The sequence below is a fragment of the Panthera uncia genome, chromosome C2 (genome assembly GCF_023721935.1).
Source record: "Panthera uncia isolate 11264 chromosome C2, Puncia_PCG_1.0, whole genome shotgun sequence".
NCBI classification, from domain to species: Eukaryota; Metazoa; Chordata; class Mammalia; order Carnivora; family Felidae; genus Panthera; species Panthera uncia.
The window spans coordinates 7743051-7758005 of NC_064810.1; the positions used below are offsets into that span (position 1 = coordinate 7743051).

Here is a 14955-nt window from a genome sequence, read left to right on the forward strand (position 1 = left end):
ATAAAATAAAATAAAATAAAATAAAATAAAATAAAATAAAATAAAATCCTGACAGGTTATCCATAAACCATAAATAGTAGTGATCTCCAGAGAGAGGAACTGAAGAAAACTGTTATTCTTATTTTTTGTACTTTCAAATTTTCCTTAAAGGAATATGCATTTTGTCATGAAACCAAATCTTCCTAGAATCCTAGACCTTAAAATCTTAACCTAGAATTTTTTTTTTTAATCAACAGAAATCCTGTGAAAAGGACCGGCATGGATATCAGCAGTCACACTGCCACAATCTTAATACTTATGACTTATTTGTTAATGTTAACATTTCCCAGCCTTTATACTTCAAATTCCACTGGCGTCACCAGGTGGATGTTCAACTTCCGGGACCCTGTTCACAGCTGTGCAAATCGATTTTATACACGAACATGCTACTTCTCTAGCTGTACAGCGTTTTGTTTGCGCTCTTGGTTTGTCCTGTCAATCAAAACTACAAATCTTAACATAGTGTTACTGCTCTCTTATTTCCACATGAGACCAGGAGACACAGAATTGGTGAGAAAGCTGAAATTAATTTTAAAATAAATTTTAGGAATAAAGGTCTGGAAAAACCCTTAGAACACCACCTTAAGTACCCCTTTCTTCTTAAGCAGAAAAAAAAAAAACCCTAACAGTGAAAATCTAGCCATCTCAAAGATGAATTCTCATGACAAACTATAGCAAAATGGTCCATCCGTAGTTAGAAATTCTATGCTAAATTCCCCTATACAAACTTAAGTTCCTGATGTTTCTTCTGCACACTGAAGGAACGGAAAAGAGCTGCACACAGCCTACAAAACCCTCTTCACGTGCACAAACGCTCCTCAGCTTTCCTCCAACTGAACACGAAGACACTCGACGTGCCTTCAACTGAATTAGCCAGCCTCAGTCCATTTCTCCTGCTCAAATATCTCCAAATGTGTACACGGTCTACTCAAACGCGAGCCTTGCAACACTAAGTACGGCTCCTACGCAGTGTTCCTTTCTTCACGCGGCTCTGATACGTGGTCCACTTGTGGTCTATTATGTCTCATGTTCCATCTCTAGATGGATCCATTTCTAGATTTCATATCTAGAAATCCCTTTCGTGATAGAAAATACGACATCTTTATATACAAGTCTCATTGAAAATAATTTAGAAATCAGAAAATAAAAGATTTCAACACTAAAAAGACAAGGTGACAGAGATTACGGTATTCACATGACAAAATATTATGTCTCTAAGTCAGTTCTTACGATAACTGTATGACTTAAGGGAAAGAGTCACACGCTGTATCAGAAAGAACACAAAACCTTCCCTCCAAAGCACAATCTCAGGAAAGTAAAATAAATACACTGAAAAATCTCTGAGGAAAAATATAGAAGATTAATAATGAATGTCTCTGGCTAATAAAATTCTGGGTGATTTTTAAATTTTCTTCTTTACACTTTTCTGTCCATCACAACTTTTATAAATAAGCACATCTCTTATAATCAGTCACAAACAAACAAACAAAAAGGCCCAAGAAATTCAACCGACACCTTAAACGTGAAAGCCATCGTGCTATCTATAGCTCACAGCCACAACTAGGAGAACCACCTCCAAGTCCACCCAAGTTTTAAAACTCCAATACAGGTAAAAAGCTCACGCTAATGAACTATTAAAGGTCTTTATTTTTTAAGAATCAGTTAATACACTGGCAGGTCACTGTCGGCACTAAGACCCAAAAAAGCACCTAGTGTGGCTTAACTTCGCGTTGCTGACTCAAGGCCCTGCAGCCGGCCTGCCCCGGCTTAACTCCAGGCTCCACAACTTAGCGGGTGGGCTCGCGCCAGGTTCCAACTCCTAGATGACTGCGTGTCCGTCCTCACCCACAAGGTGAGGATGATCCCGTAAGGTTGTTATCAGTGACACAGCACGTGTGAAGCATTCACAGCACTGAGGTCAGCTGTGCCGAGCGACTCTCTCCACCGGTGCGTTTCACCTTTCTAGTCTTCTCTCCTGCCATCAATTTTCCCCAAGCTGACACTCCAGCCACAACGGGTACAGGCCACGTTGTTGCTGGGCCTGTTCCGCGAGCTTTCCTCATCCCGCTCTGGGTGTCCACGCCAAGCTCCGGGCCCAACACCAGCGCTGCCTTCCACGGAAGTCTCCGGCCCACGCTGCCCGCAGACCCCTCTCTCCTCAGCCCTGCAGAGCAGCGTTTACACCGAGACTCTCGGGCCTCACGCCACTGGCCTCGGACTGTAGCTACCTAACTGCACCCGTGCCGGCTTCCAGCCCCGGAAAATGGGACGAGCCTCGCTCATCTCGCCCTTGGGGAAGGCCGGCTTCCTCAACTACGGCAGACTCTCAATACAGAAGAGAAAAACCACGATCGTCAAGCCGCGTCATCTCCTAAAACACCTGCTTCGGGTTGCTTTGTTGAAACGAGTGAGTTACAACTCTTCAGTATTTAAGACACGACGAGAAGTACAGTTAGGTGGTACACGAAATCTAGTGGCGGAGCAATGGAGTTCGCCATGGCCGGCTTAGTTCTAGAACTCACTTCAGTGCAAAAAGCACAAAGTCTAGCGGTTCTGCCACAGAGAATGCTGTCTGTGCTAAGAAATGTGGGATTATCAACTCCACATAAAGCTTGGGCACAGTTTTATTCCTGTTAAACACCAGAACTCTTTTTTAAAAAAGAATAATCTGGGGGCGCCTGGGTGGCTCATTCGGTTGAGCGTCCAACTCTTGATTTTGGCTCAGGTCGTGATCTCATGGTCGTGGGATTGAGCCCTGTGTCCAGCTCCATGCTGAGCGTGGAGCCTGCTTGGGATTCTTTCTTTTTCTCTCTCCCCCTCCCTCCCCTAATCGTGCTCTCTCTCAAAAAAAATTTTTTATTAAAAAAAAAAAAAAAAAGAATTATTTTTAAGTACGGTATTACTTACACTGAAAATGCTCAAAAACCAGGCGGGCAAAATCCTGATCACTGCGGAAGCAAGGATAACAGGGACACGATGGTTCATTATGTTACTCTCCCTATGTATCTCTTAAGTTTTCCATAATTAAAAGTTCCTTTAAAAAATAAAGGGGTGGTCGAGTCTGGCGTCGGGTTCCGCACTGACAGCCGGGAGCCTGGAGCCTGCTTCGGATTCTGTGTCTCCCTCTCTGCCCCTCCCCTGCTAATGCTCTGTCTCGCTCTCTCTCAAAAATAATCATTAAAAGTAAATAAATAGGGGCGCCTGGGTGGCGCAGTCGGTTAAGCGTCCGACTTCAGCCAGGTCACGATCTCGCGGTCCGTGAGTTCGAGCCCCGCGTCGGGCTCTGGGCTGATGGCTCGGAGCCTGGAGCCTGTTTCCGATTCTGTGTCTCCCTCTCTCTCTGCCCCTCCCCAGTTCATGCTCTGTCTCTCTCTGTCCCAAAAATTAAAAAAAAAAAAAAATAAAAAAAAAAAAAAAAAAAAAATAAATAAAAGTGATGATATATGAAAAAAGTATTAGAAATACAATGCTTTAATCCATACAATATGTGAGCTACTTGACAAAAGAAACTAAAAGAAATTGAAAGATTCTGCTATATTTTATCACAAGAGAGCTTACAAACAAACCGTTAACTCAGCAAAATTTGCTTTTCTATTCTTGTTTGTTTCTCTTTGGGGAGAGGAGAAAGGGGTTAAAGTAGCCTGGGAAACTATTTTCTATAAAATATTTTTAAATAAATCACTAACAAAGATTTACCTATGTAAGTTTTGGTTTCTACACAATTTTTCCAGAAGCATTCATTGTGTTACTAAATGTACAGCTGTGGTGTGAAAATCCAGGGAGCTAGGTAGAAATCCCCTTTAGGATATCATCAGCTACCTTCGCAAGATCGATACACCACAAACTCCCTAGTGCCAAAGTCCCCAAAACAGATGATCCCACTACTCTTTTCCAGCCACTCCTGGAGGACAAAAACTGAACACTGTAACAACCCCCCCCCCCAACATTTCCTTTTGCTACCCACAGTCATGTTCTTCATCTTCTTACATTTTTTATATTATGCAGATAGCACATTTTTCATATCTAATATAGATGGATTATATAGTAACATCAAATTTAATTATCAGACAGTTACAAGGACTTCAATTTCACCTCATTCCAATCAATCCTTTAGCAGATGTGGAAACCAAAGTCTAGAAGTTATGTGCCTTACTTAGGATATCTGAAAGTAAAATAAACACTGAAAAAGATCTAATGATCAAATCAATGATAAAAGTCAAATAATACTTAATTGCCACTTTAACCGAGCATTTAAACCCCACTCCTACACAGAAGTATGTACAAAGATAACATACGTATGTAATGACAACATAAGCATACTTATACATAAATGAAAATACACAGGAAAGAGTCCAGAAAGATGAACTGCACAGCTGTAAGAGCAGTACCTCTAGTTAGGACAATGGGCCTGGGAAGGTGATGGGGTGGGAGCGGGGAGAAGTCAAAAGAGAGACATTCGTACATCTGTACACACTTCAGAAGTATCATCCTTTACACTTACAGAAACAAATGAAAAATAATGCCAAATAACGGCATATACGCAACTATCCTAAAAATCAGATGATGTCTTGACATAAGGAGACTTTTAAATTCGCCATTTCTTCAATGATCACGTGCCGAGTACCAGAGACACAAGGGCACAATTTACTGTCACTACGCCCGCCCTTAGAGAACTCATGATCCAACGTGGGAAACAGACAAAAATCACAGTAATATAGGACTGCAAACTGGGCTAACAGATATGAAATATGAATTACGAACAGAATATAAAAAGGGGAACCAATTTGGATTTGAGAAAGGAGTGTCAGAAATACTCCTGCCAAGAATATGACAGGAGAGATCTGAATGTGTAGTCTTTGTATCCGTACAGCTTCTCAAGCTCACAATTCTTTTAACTTCTAGATGCACACAATGAGTGGCAATGAGAAAACCTAAAACTTCTGAGAAAATAATAGATGGATGGGAATCTGGAAGGACCAAGGCTCATCAGCCAAGATCAGTGAAAGACTAGAGGAACAGTGAGTAGATGCCTTCAAATAATTAAGCAAGTCTCACAATTATGGAATGAATTGACTAGCTTCCTGTGTTTCAAGAACACAGGACTAACATCAGAAATAAGTAGAACGTTACAGGAGAACACGTGGAGAAAGAATAAAAGAATGAAGCCATCCACTAATGGGGAGTTCATGAATGGCACCCCCCATCGCTGCATGTTCCTGCAGAGCCTGGGACCCATAACACCTGCCTCAGCCATGACTCTAACACTAAGCAGGAAGTGGAATTCGATTACTCTAGAGTCCAACCCTCTGGCCCAAAAGCCCACATCATTGCATTATTTAAAAATGTGCCCGCTCTATGAAATATAACCAGGGGAATAGCTACTATTTTGTAAGAACACTTTCCTCCACTGAGCCTGTTTTGCCCTTGTTCTCTGAGGACAACTTCTCAACAAGGCGGAAGGAGCTGGAGTCCAAGCAAAGCACGGGGGTCCTGCTGAGATGTGAAGTAAAGATCTCAACAACGGAAGCAGCTGGAATCTTGGTGGACAGGGCAACAGAGAGAAGGAAGCTGTGCAAAAGGGGACCCAAGAGGACCAGAATTCACATGGACAGAGTGAGTCTACTCAAAGCTTAGCAAAGAGTGACTGCTAAGATGTTGAGAACAGAACAGAAATGATGTAGAATGAGCAGGCGTAGGCATGTGGGGAGTCCCTGCCCAGGCACCGTGGAAAGATCTAATGAATATCTTACAAAGGTTCATTTAAATGTGTCAACTTGACTGGGTCATGAGATGTCCAGACATTCGGTCAAACATTTTTCTGGGTGTGTAGTGAGGGTGCTTCTGGATGAGGTTACCATCTGAATAAACTTCTCCCTAATGTGGGTGGCTTCATCCAGTTAGCTGAGGGCCTGAATTAAAAAATAAAAAGGCTGACCCTCCCACAATAAGAGAGAACTCCTGTCTGACCACATTGAGCTGGGACACCAACCTTTTTCCTGCCTTTGGACTCAAACTGAAACACTGGCTCTTCTTAAGTCTAGCTAGAGCCTGTGGGTTTTCAGAATGGAACTTAAGTCATCAGCTCTTATGATTCCCAGGCCTCTGGACTCCAACTCAAACTACACCATCAGCTCTCCTGGGTCTCTAACTTGCCCTCAGCAGATCTTAGAGGACTTCCCAGTCTTGATAATCAGGTGAGCCAATTCCCTATAATAAATCATGTATCTCCCTTTGGGTCTATTTCACTAGAAAACCAGGACAAACACATACTCTTAACTTCCTTTCCTCATTTCAAGACTAAGGGCCGGATCTCCTAGAATATAGCCTATGAACCAATAGTAATAGTGTCTAAAACCAAACCCAGGGCAAGATATGAAGGAAGACTCAGTTTGGAAGTCATCCCCCCATATTAGAGGGGATTCACCTTGAGCTTTCCATAGATCTTGCAAAATACAGTATAAAACCAAATATATATAAATTCAAAGTAACCAACCAGCCTTCGAGAATAAACATTAACACACTTAACAAGAAGAAAATAAGATTTAGTCAAATATTAGTCAACAAGCAAAGGAAAAAACCATGTGATCCACAATCAAGGGGGGAAAAAAGGAGTCAATAGAACACCAACCCCAGGATGGACCAGATGTTAGATTTAGCAAACAAAGACTCTAAAGCAGATGTCTGGATGGATTTTAACAGCATACTGAAGACAGCAGGGGAAAAAAATCAGTAAAATGAGAGGTCAATAGAAATTACCCACTCTAAAACAGAGAAAACTGGGGCGCCTGGGTGGCTCAGTCGGTTAAGCGTCCAACTTCGGCTCAGGTCACGATCTCAGGGTCCGTGAGTTCGAGCCCCACGTCGGGCTCTGTGCTGACAGCTCAGAGCCTGGACCCCGCTTCAGATTCTGTGTCTCACTCTCTCTCTGACCCTCCCCTGTTCATGCTCTGTCTCTGTCTCAAAAATAAATAAACATTAAAAAAAATTTTTTTTAATAAAAAAAAAAAAAAAACAGAAAAAACTGGAAAAAAAAAAGAAAAAAAAAAAAAAACCAGACTCTCAAAGACCTACAGAACATAAAATGTTCTGACACATGTGAGTGAAATCACAGAAAACTGTGAGGAGCAGGCAGAAAAATGTGAAGAAATCATGGCTAAATACCTCTCAAATTATAAGCATACCCAGGCATATCATGGGCAAACAGCTTACCACCAAAGATAAAATCTTGAAAGCAGCCAGAGCACAAAAAGACACTATATATCCACAGAAGAACAATATAGTAAAATCAATAGCATCTCATCAGCAACAATGGGAGCCAGAGACAGTGGCCCACCACCCTTCATGTGCTGAATGACAAAAAATGATCAACCCGAAATTCCATGTGCAGCGAAAAGAACCTTCCAACACAAAGGTAAAATAAAGACATTTGCAAGATTGTTCAAAATCGGAGAGAATTCTCTGCCAGCAAACCTACCCAATGAAAAATGCTAAAGAATTTCTTCAGACTGAAGAGAAATGAGAATGGATGGAAACACAAATCGACACAAAGGAATAAAAAGTGTCTGAAATGCAAATAAGTAAATTTTCATAAATATATTTTGCTTCTCATGATTTATTAAAAGACTTGATTGTTTAAAACAAAAACTTTTAAGTTGGAGTTTAAAACGTACTCAAAACTCGTAAAAATTGTATGCTGGAGTTTATAATGTATAATGTAACATATGTAGCAGTAAAAACCATGGCAACAACTGTACTCAGCGAGAGGCAGGTTAAACAGACTGATGTTTATGGTTATCACATTTGGGAAATGGGTTATGAGAAGTGGAAAGTGTCGGTGACTTTCACTTTTGAAAACAGAGATGCCCTGCCCTCAAAATACAGAACACCTTCAGAAGTCCCTGTGAAGATCTCATGCACAGTATTTACAACACACAAAAAAACCTTCCATCACAACAGAAATCCAACAGACAACCCAAGGAACTAGAAATAACAGGAATAACTAAAAAGATCTTCAAAATATGTATCTTAAGATGTTCCGAGAAATAAAAGACTACTTTTTTAAAGGCTGACAAAACAATAGGCAGGTTCAAGAAAGAACCAGGTTTTAAAATTAATACACATGGGCGATCTGGGTGGCACAGTCAAACATCTGACCCTGGATTTGGGCTCAGGTCACGATCTTGCGGTCCTGAGATGGAGCCCCGCATTGGAATCTGCACAGCATGTGGGGCCTGCTTGGAATTCTCTCGCTCCCCCCCCCCCCCCCCCCCCCTGCCCCCACCCACATGCACACTTTCTCTCTTTCTCTCTCTCAAAATAAATAAATATTTAAAAGTAAATAAAACCAAGGGCGTCTGGGTGGCTCAGTCAGTTAAGCGTCTGACTTCAGCTCAGTCATGATCTTGCGGTTCGTGAGCGCAAGCCCCGCATCGGGCTCTCAGCTGTCAGTGCAGGGCCTGCTTTGGATCCCGTCTTCCTCTCTCTCTGCCCCTACCCCTCTTGCTCTCTCTCTCTCAAATAAACACACACACACAAAGTTTTTATATAAATTAACACACACATGCACACATTTATGTCCACGACTAGCTCACAACTTCAAAAACCCTCCACTGACACCATCCACTCTAAGTGTGAACATCTTTTCTTTTTTTTTTAACGCTGTTTAATATGTGTGTTCATAGTTTATCCACAATGAGCTAGCTGTATTTGTCCAAAATTAGCTAAAACAAAGGAGCAGAATAAAAAAAAACAGTCCAACTATAACACATTTTCAAGTCTGATATAACCAAGCCACATTAGAAAAAGTATAATCATAGTATATTTTTCCCTCTATCCTGCAATCTGCACCCTCTCAGTCATTAAAATTCCTAGATTGCTAAATTAAGTGCCAACAATTTAATCATTTGCCTAAATTTAGATTCATTTTTAATAAATGCTTGATAAAAATTACCACTGTCAGCTTGAGCCAGCCCTAAAAGAATAACCCCCATTATTTAGAGACAAGTAGCTTAAAACCATTATTATAAATGACATGCAGCGTGGTGAAATTTGGGGTGAAGACTCCCAATCTGGATACCAAATCTGGATCATCAAGCTAACACTGAAATGTTACAAGACATACTATGAACTCTTACTGTAACGGGAAACATACTCATGAGAGATCTAAAAGTTACTGTTTCAAAAGCTACCTTCCTACTCTTCCAAATAATTTATAGGAGTGGTGGAAGTTGAAAGATGTCACCCCCCAAAAACTATCCACATCCTTACCTCTGAAACCTACAGGTGTTAGCATATTTGGAAAAGGGCCTTTGCTAATGTGATGATGAGTAAGTGAAAGATCTCGAGCTGAGGAGATATCCAGGTGCCCTGCCTGCCATCACAAGTGTCCGTGAAAGAGAAGGGCAGGGGGAGATCTGACACAGGAGAGGAAAAGGTGACGTGACCACACAGGGAGAGACCAGAGTGACGCCGTGACCAGCCGCCAAGGAATGCCAGCAGCCTCCTACAGACGCCTGAGGAAGCACAGCCACGGCCCCGCAGACACTCTGAGTTCAGCCCAACGATACGGATTCCAGACTTCCGGCATCTAGAACTGTGAGAAAATTAATTTCTATTCTTTTAAGCCACTAAGTTTGCGGTGATTTGTCACAGCAGCCACAGCAAACTAACACAAAAAAGACATTCTATAAACGTCACCTCCGAACAGTGTTCCAATCTGTATTTGTCTTCCTGGATCATGTAAAAAAGTGTGTTTCATTTACGGGCACCTCTCGCTCGGAATGATCTGCAATCTTACCGGTTTTTGGTAAGTTCGTTCAAGCTTCTTGACAATAACCAGGCACGCCTGGGTGGCTCCGTCAGTTAAGCAAGTTAAGGTTCGGGGGATCCAGCCCCACATCGGACTCTGCGCTGAGAGCACAGAGCCTGCTTGGGATTCTCACTCTCCCTCGCTCTCTGCCCCTCCCCCACTTGTTCGCTCCCCCTCTCTCTCCCTCTCAAAATAAATAAACTTAAAAAAAACAACTCAATAAATAACAAAGACAACCACTAGGAGACAGACCGTGTAAAATCCCCCCCCGCCACTCATGCTCATCAAAACCCGATAGGGAGCCCCCCAACCTGGAAGAGCTCATCAAGCACGTCTCCCACATAATCTAACGCGAACAGCAAACGCTAAGGTGCTGTCAGTAACGTGAGGGCACCAACCGTGTCTTTCTCCTTCTCACTACTTGAACCCTAACGTTTGGCACGCTGTCAAAGAAACCAACCTTCCCATTTCCCGCAGAGACTCACGGCCACCAAAGGCCGCCTGTTTCCCCTCCCGCTCCTCCCGCTCTCCCCGGCTACAAGCCCCGCAGCTTCCTACTGAGCCCGCATCTCCAGCCGCAGCATCCCGCCAGGTTGCCCGGGCGAAAGCGAGGCAAATCCACCAGGCCGAAAGGAAGGATGGGTCTGAGATGTGCTGTGAAGCCGCCCCCCCCAGGAAGAGCCACGTTTTCGATTATCCGTGCAGAAGCCACAGCCGGCGCCAGCACCGCCAAGTGCTTCTAGGCTGTGAGACCCACGCTCCTCCCACTAACGAACCCGGCCCGTGCCACTCGCGGGACCCGCTGGAACGGCTACGGTGACACGCGTAGGGCCCAGCACAGGGTCCGCACCGTCGGATTCGTTCTGCCTCCCTCTACTTCAGGGAAGGGGGCGCATCCGTAACCTCCGCAGGCTGGTCTAGCATCTCATCTGCCTCCCAGGTCCCGACACGAGGGGGGAGAGGAGTCCTCCGAGGACCTGCCGGAGGCTGCTCTCTCTCAGGGAAGGAGGAGAGAAGAGGGAAGTCACTCCCGTCTCCAGCTGCGCCCTCCACCTCGCCGGACCTCTCCCTTCCTCTGAACGCGAACATCCGAACATCGTACTCAGATCCTGCCCTGTTATGGCTGCAGGATTAAGTCTTTAAAAAAAAAAAAAAAAAAAAGTTCCTAAGAACATGATCACGTTCTGTTCGGAAGTCTTCTCTATGAGGTTGTAACTTCCCAATGGGCAGAGACCGTGTCACATTCAGGCCGGCCTCGCCGAAGTGCAAAGCTCCAAGTTGCCCACGCTAATGACACCGAACGTGGTACTTAACTGAAGTCATCAAGTTGACACATGGTATCTTAACCATGTGGAAACAAAAGTACGTAAGTTATCTGGCCGGCTTGTTCCCCTGTTGGTAGTTACGCTGGGCAGATAACTTTTTCTGAATCCCCGTTCAATTATGCAATATCAGGAAACCCAGATTTCTACCTTATAGTTATTTCTGGAGAGAACAGCACTTACCCCTTGGGTCTGTTGGGCAAATAAATAAGCTCGATTCCTGGAACGGACGTGACTTATAACACCACTCTAAATTCCCTAAATTCTGGATGGTACTTTTTAGTTGTGAAATAATTACAAATACAACTCATTTCGTGCTCTCTGAACCCTATGAAGCCACATAGGTATAATTTTGCACTTCCGCATGTGAGGCAAGTGAGGCACGGACTATGTACAGCCATGGTCCCCAGACGCCTCACAGCTCCAACAGAATCACCCTGAGGGGCTGGTTAAAAATTCAGATTCAGAAACCTAACCACCAGCACCTCCAGAGAGTAGGGCCAGAACACCCATTTCGAACAAGGGCCCTAAGGCGATTTTGACACAGGGCCAAATTTAGGGACTTCTGATAAGAATTCAGAGCCCAAGAGGCCTAATGGTATGTATTTAAGAAGGAGCTTCCTTCTACTGGGCTAGCTTACTGAAATGAACTATGGGCTACTCCTCCAGAAAACAGAGACGTGGCCTGTGACTGAACGTGTACCTAAATGTTCCTATGAACACAGAATGCCCCACAGATTAAACAACTCTTACCGAGCTTGTACTCTGAGGAGACAAAGGTGTCATCAGTTAGAGCTGGTTAGTTTTAGGTTTCTGGTTAATTTTAAAACTTGTCTTTTGATATATTCTACTTAGCATTTTAACCCATCACTTGCCAAAACTTCCTCTTCATAGTAATCACATAATTTTTTGCATATTTTTTTAATAAAGACCTTAAGTAAAAAAGCTTCCCCCAAAAGTATACTAAGAAAATTAAATAGCTTCACCTACACTATCTGTGGCAAAGACAGTCCCCTCCTTCTTCCGTAATTGTAGCCAAGCCCATGGCTGCCCAGAGAGGTTACATTTCCCAGCCTCCCTTTCGCCTAAGTATGGCCATGGGACAAAGTTGTCACGGACAAATGAAAAGTGCAAACAAGGGTGGGGTGCCACCTGTGGGCTGGAAGACACGGAGTGAACACTTCTGTGTCTCTCTGTAAACTGGGGCAAGGACAACACAACTGAGAGCCACACCTCGGGGTCTGGTGGCAAACCAAGATAAAAGAAATCTGCGTCTCTGAAAGACCAACTGAGGCAGTCACCCCCACCAACCAGGCCATTCACCTCCAGACGACTCTGTTCTTGGGGCCATCCATTAGCCGGCTCTCAGTTACAGCAGCTTAACTATGTACCCTGCTGTTTGTGTGGCAACTGGAACGAATTCCCTCTCACAACTCCATCAACCTGACGGTATCTCTAATGTGGTCACGATATTGGGTAATAAAATTCTGGACCCTGAAGGGCTCTTAAAAGATCATCTACAAAATAACTCAAGTTTGAAGACCAGGATCCTGATGGCTACGGAGAGTCAAAAGCATGACAGTAGGAAAAACACTGGCCCCCAACATCCCTCTATCTTCCCAGTTCATTCTTCCTTCAACACTATTCTACAGACTGGATTCTAAAATCGTGGAAAACAGGGGCGCCTGGGTGGCTCAGTCAGTTGGGCGGCCGACTCCAACTCAGGTCACGATCTCACAGTTCGTGGGTTCAAGCCCCACGTCAGGCTCTATGCTGACAGCTCAGAGCCTGGAGCCTGCTTCAGATTCTGTGTCTCCCTCTCTCTCTGTCCCTCTCTCAAAAATAAATAAACATTAACAAAAATTAAAATTTTTAAAATAAAATCACAGAAAAGAAAACTACATTTTTCAAAATAACCTGTGGATGACTTTCATTCACTGATTCAACAAATAATCTAGCCCAGCATCTTGTCAGCTGCCAAGCAACGTGTTTTCAGGTGAATGCAGATTTTAGAGGCCTTCAGTTTTCTGGATGTACTACATCTTTAACTCTCCTGAGCCTGCACAAATTACACAGAAAACAAAACAAGTACAAATAATGTCAACACTCCCTTGAAGGACCTAGAAATACCCAAATCAAAATGTGGCAGTTTTCTTTACAGAAAGTAGTATATTGGAAACTTCTCTTCTACTTCTCCCACCACCATCCTCTCATACTCCGCATCTTTTTGGAAGACTTTTTTACCCTAAGTAACCTCTACACCCACCGTGGGGCTCGAACTCACAACCCCAAGATCAAGAGTTGCATGCTCTACCAAAGGAGTCAGTCAGGCGTCCCCACAAAAAAGCATTTCCATTTATACCTAGCCCAAAACAGAGGAAAAGGCCAGCAAACCCAGGGAACAGTATTACTCCTACACTCCTCCTCCCCCCCCGCCCCCCCACCCCCCACCCCCCACCGTGAACAGGGCCACTGGAGGTCCTGCCTTCCACCCCTCGCAGCCCTCCTCCCCCACCACGGCCTGCACCACACAGGAGACAGAAGCAAAGGGACAGGCCTCACTCCCTCGAGACAGGAACACCTCTTTCCTGTGGCATACAAGGGATCCTGGCGAGCTGTGTGTTAACAAGCTAAATAACACGAAGAGTTTTTGCTAATAGAGAGCTAAAAGGTTTTTAAATCCCAGAACAGAGTCCATTCCAGCAGTGCTTTGTTCATAAAGATAAAAATCAATCTACTTGGATGCAAAATGCCATAGAGTAAAATGTTTCCATTCTCTAGATATTTTAAAAGAAATTCCACTTAACGTCAGTAAAATCTTAGTCTTAAGAAACATTAACCAAATCACATACTACAGTTTCCCAGGATTGGGGGGGGGGGGGGGGCAAGGGCCCTGGGGGGGCCGGTGATGTGAGAATATTTCTCACAGGAGGGAGGGTTCTCAACCTTTTTAAAAGTATGCCCATCCTCAGAGGCGGCGGGGGGGTGGGGGGGAGGAGGGGGGGGAAGAGAACTAAATCAAATTTAAATTTCTCCTTAATAAGAAAAATGAAACCTGAAATATTTTGTCAGGTAGGGTTGACTTTTAGAGGGCCACAAACCATCGTTAATACCTAATTTTTTCACTCCCTCATCTCCAACAATTATTACCCTGGTGGGGGTGATATTACCCCCCATGGAGAATGCATTGCTCCTCAGACTTGACATCACCCAGATCCCTTCTAAGACTTCTGAATATGCTAAGTCTGGGGTCAACCCCCAAAATCTGCACCTCGCCTTAAGCTTTCCAAAGGACTGATTATATGGTCTGTGGGCCACAATGTTTCTCATGAATTTCCGTGGTCATACCCAATGCCTAGTAGCAGAATGACCTCAAAATAGAATCCAGATGCGAGCCGTTTAAATGAAATAGCTGTCACATCCTGCACATTAAGGAAAAAGAGATCTGTTTGGGTTTCTTACAGAAGATCTGAAGACGGTCTACCTCTTCTTTCTCCAGTACGTAAGACAAGCACAGGATTACTGGAGAAAAGCCAGAGGTGTTTTATGGACTGTAACATGTGACCCAAAAGGAGATTTATGTCACTTATTTCACAAAGTACATATTCAAGGTTTCTATCTAGTACTTCGGTACTTTCGCTTAGGTGAAATTGGAGCCGAGCATCCCATAAAGTACTCATGATCTTTTCTTCCCCATCCCCAAATGTGGATTTATGAACCCTACCCATACACAGTCTAACTGAATTTGACAAATTACACTAACACATCACAGCTATCTGAACAGAG

The 14955-nt window shown here is 43.7% G+C and overlaps 1 protein-coding gene across 12 annotated transcripts in view; it reads right to left on the reverse strand.

Annotated features, from left to right (window-relative positions):
• The window catches only part of DYRK1A (dual specificity tyrosine phosphorylation regulated kinase 1A), a 153737-nt gene that overhangs the window by 109233 nt on the left and 29549 nt on the right, over positions 1 to 14955 (reverse strand). Inside the window, exon 1 of one of the 12 annotated variants that reach the window (XM_049627872.1) lies at positions 9307 to 12997. The exons of 10 other annotated variants lie outside the window; for them this stretch is intronic. The gene's annotated coding sequence lies outside the window, so the exon portion shown is untranslated. Of the gene's footprint in view, positions 1 to 6799; positions 7035 to 9306; positions 12998 to 14955 lie in introns of those variants that run through there. One more of the 12 variants, XM_049627870.1, reaches the window with a different exon arrangement.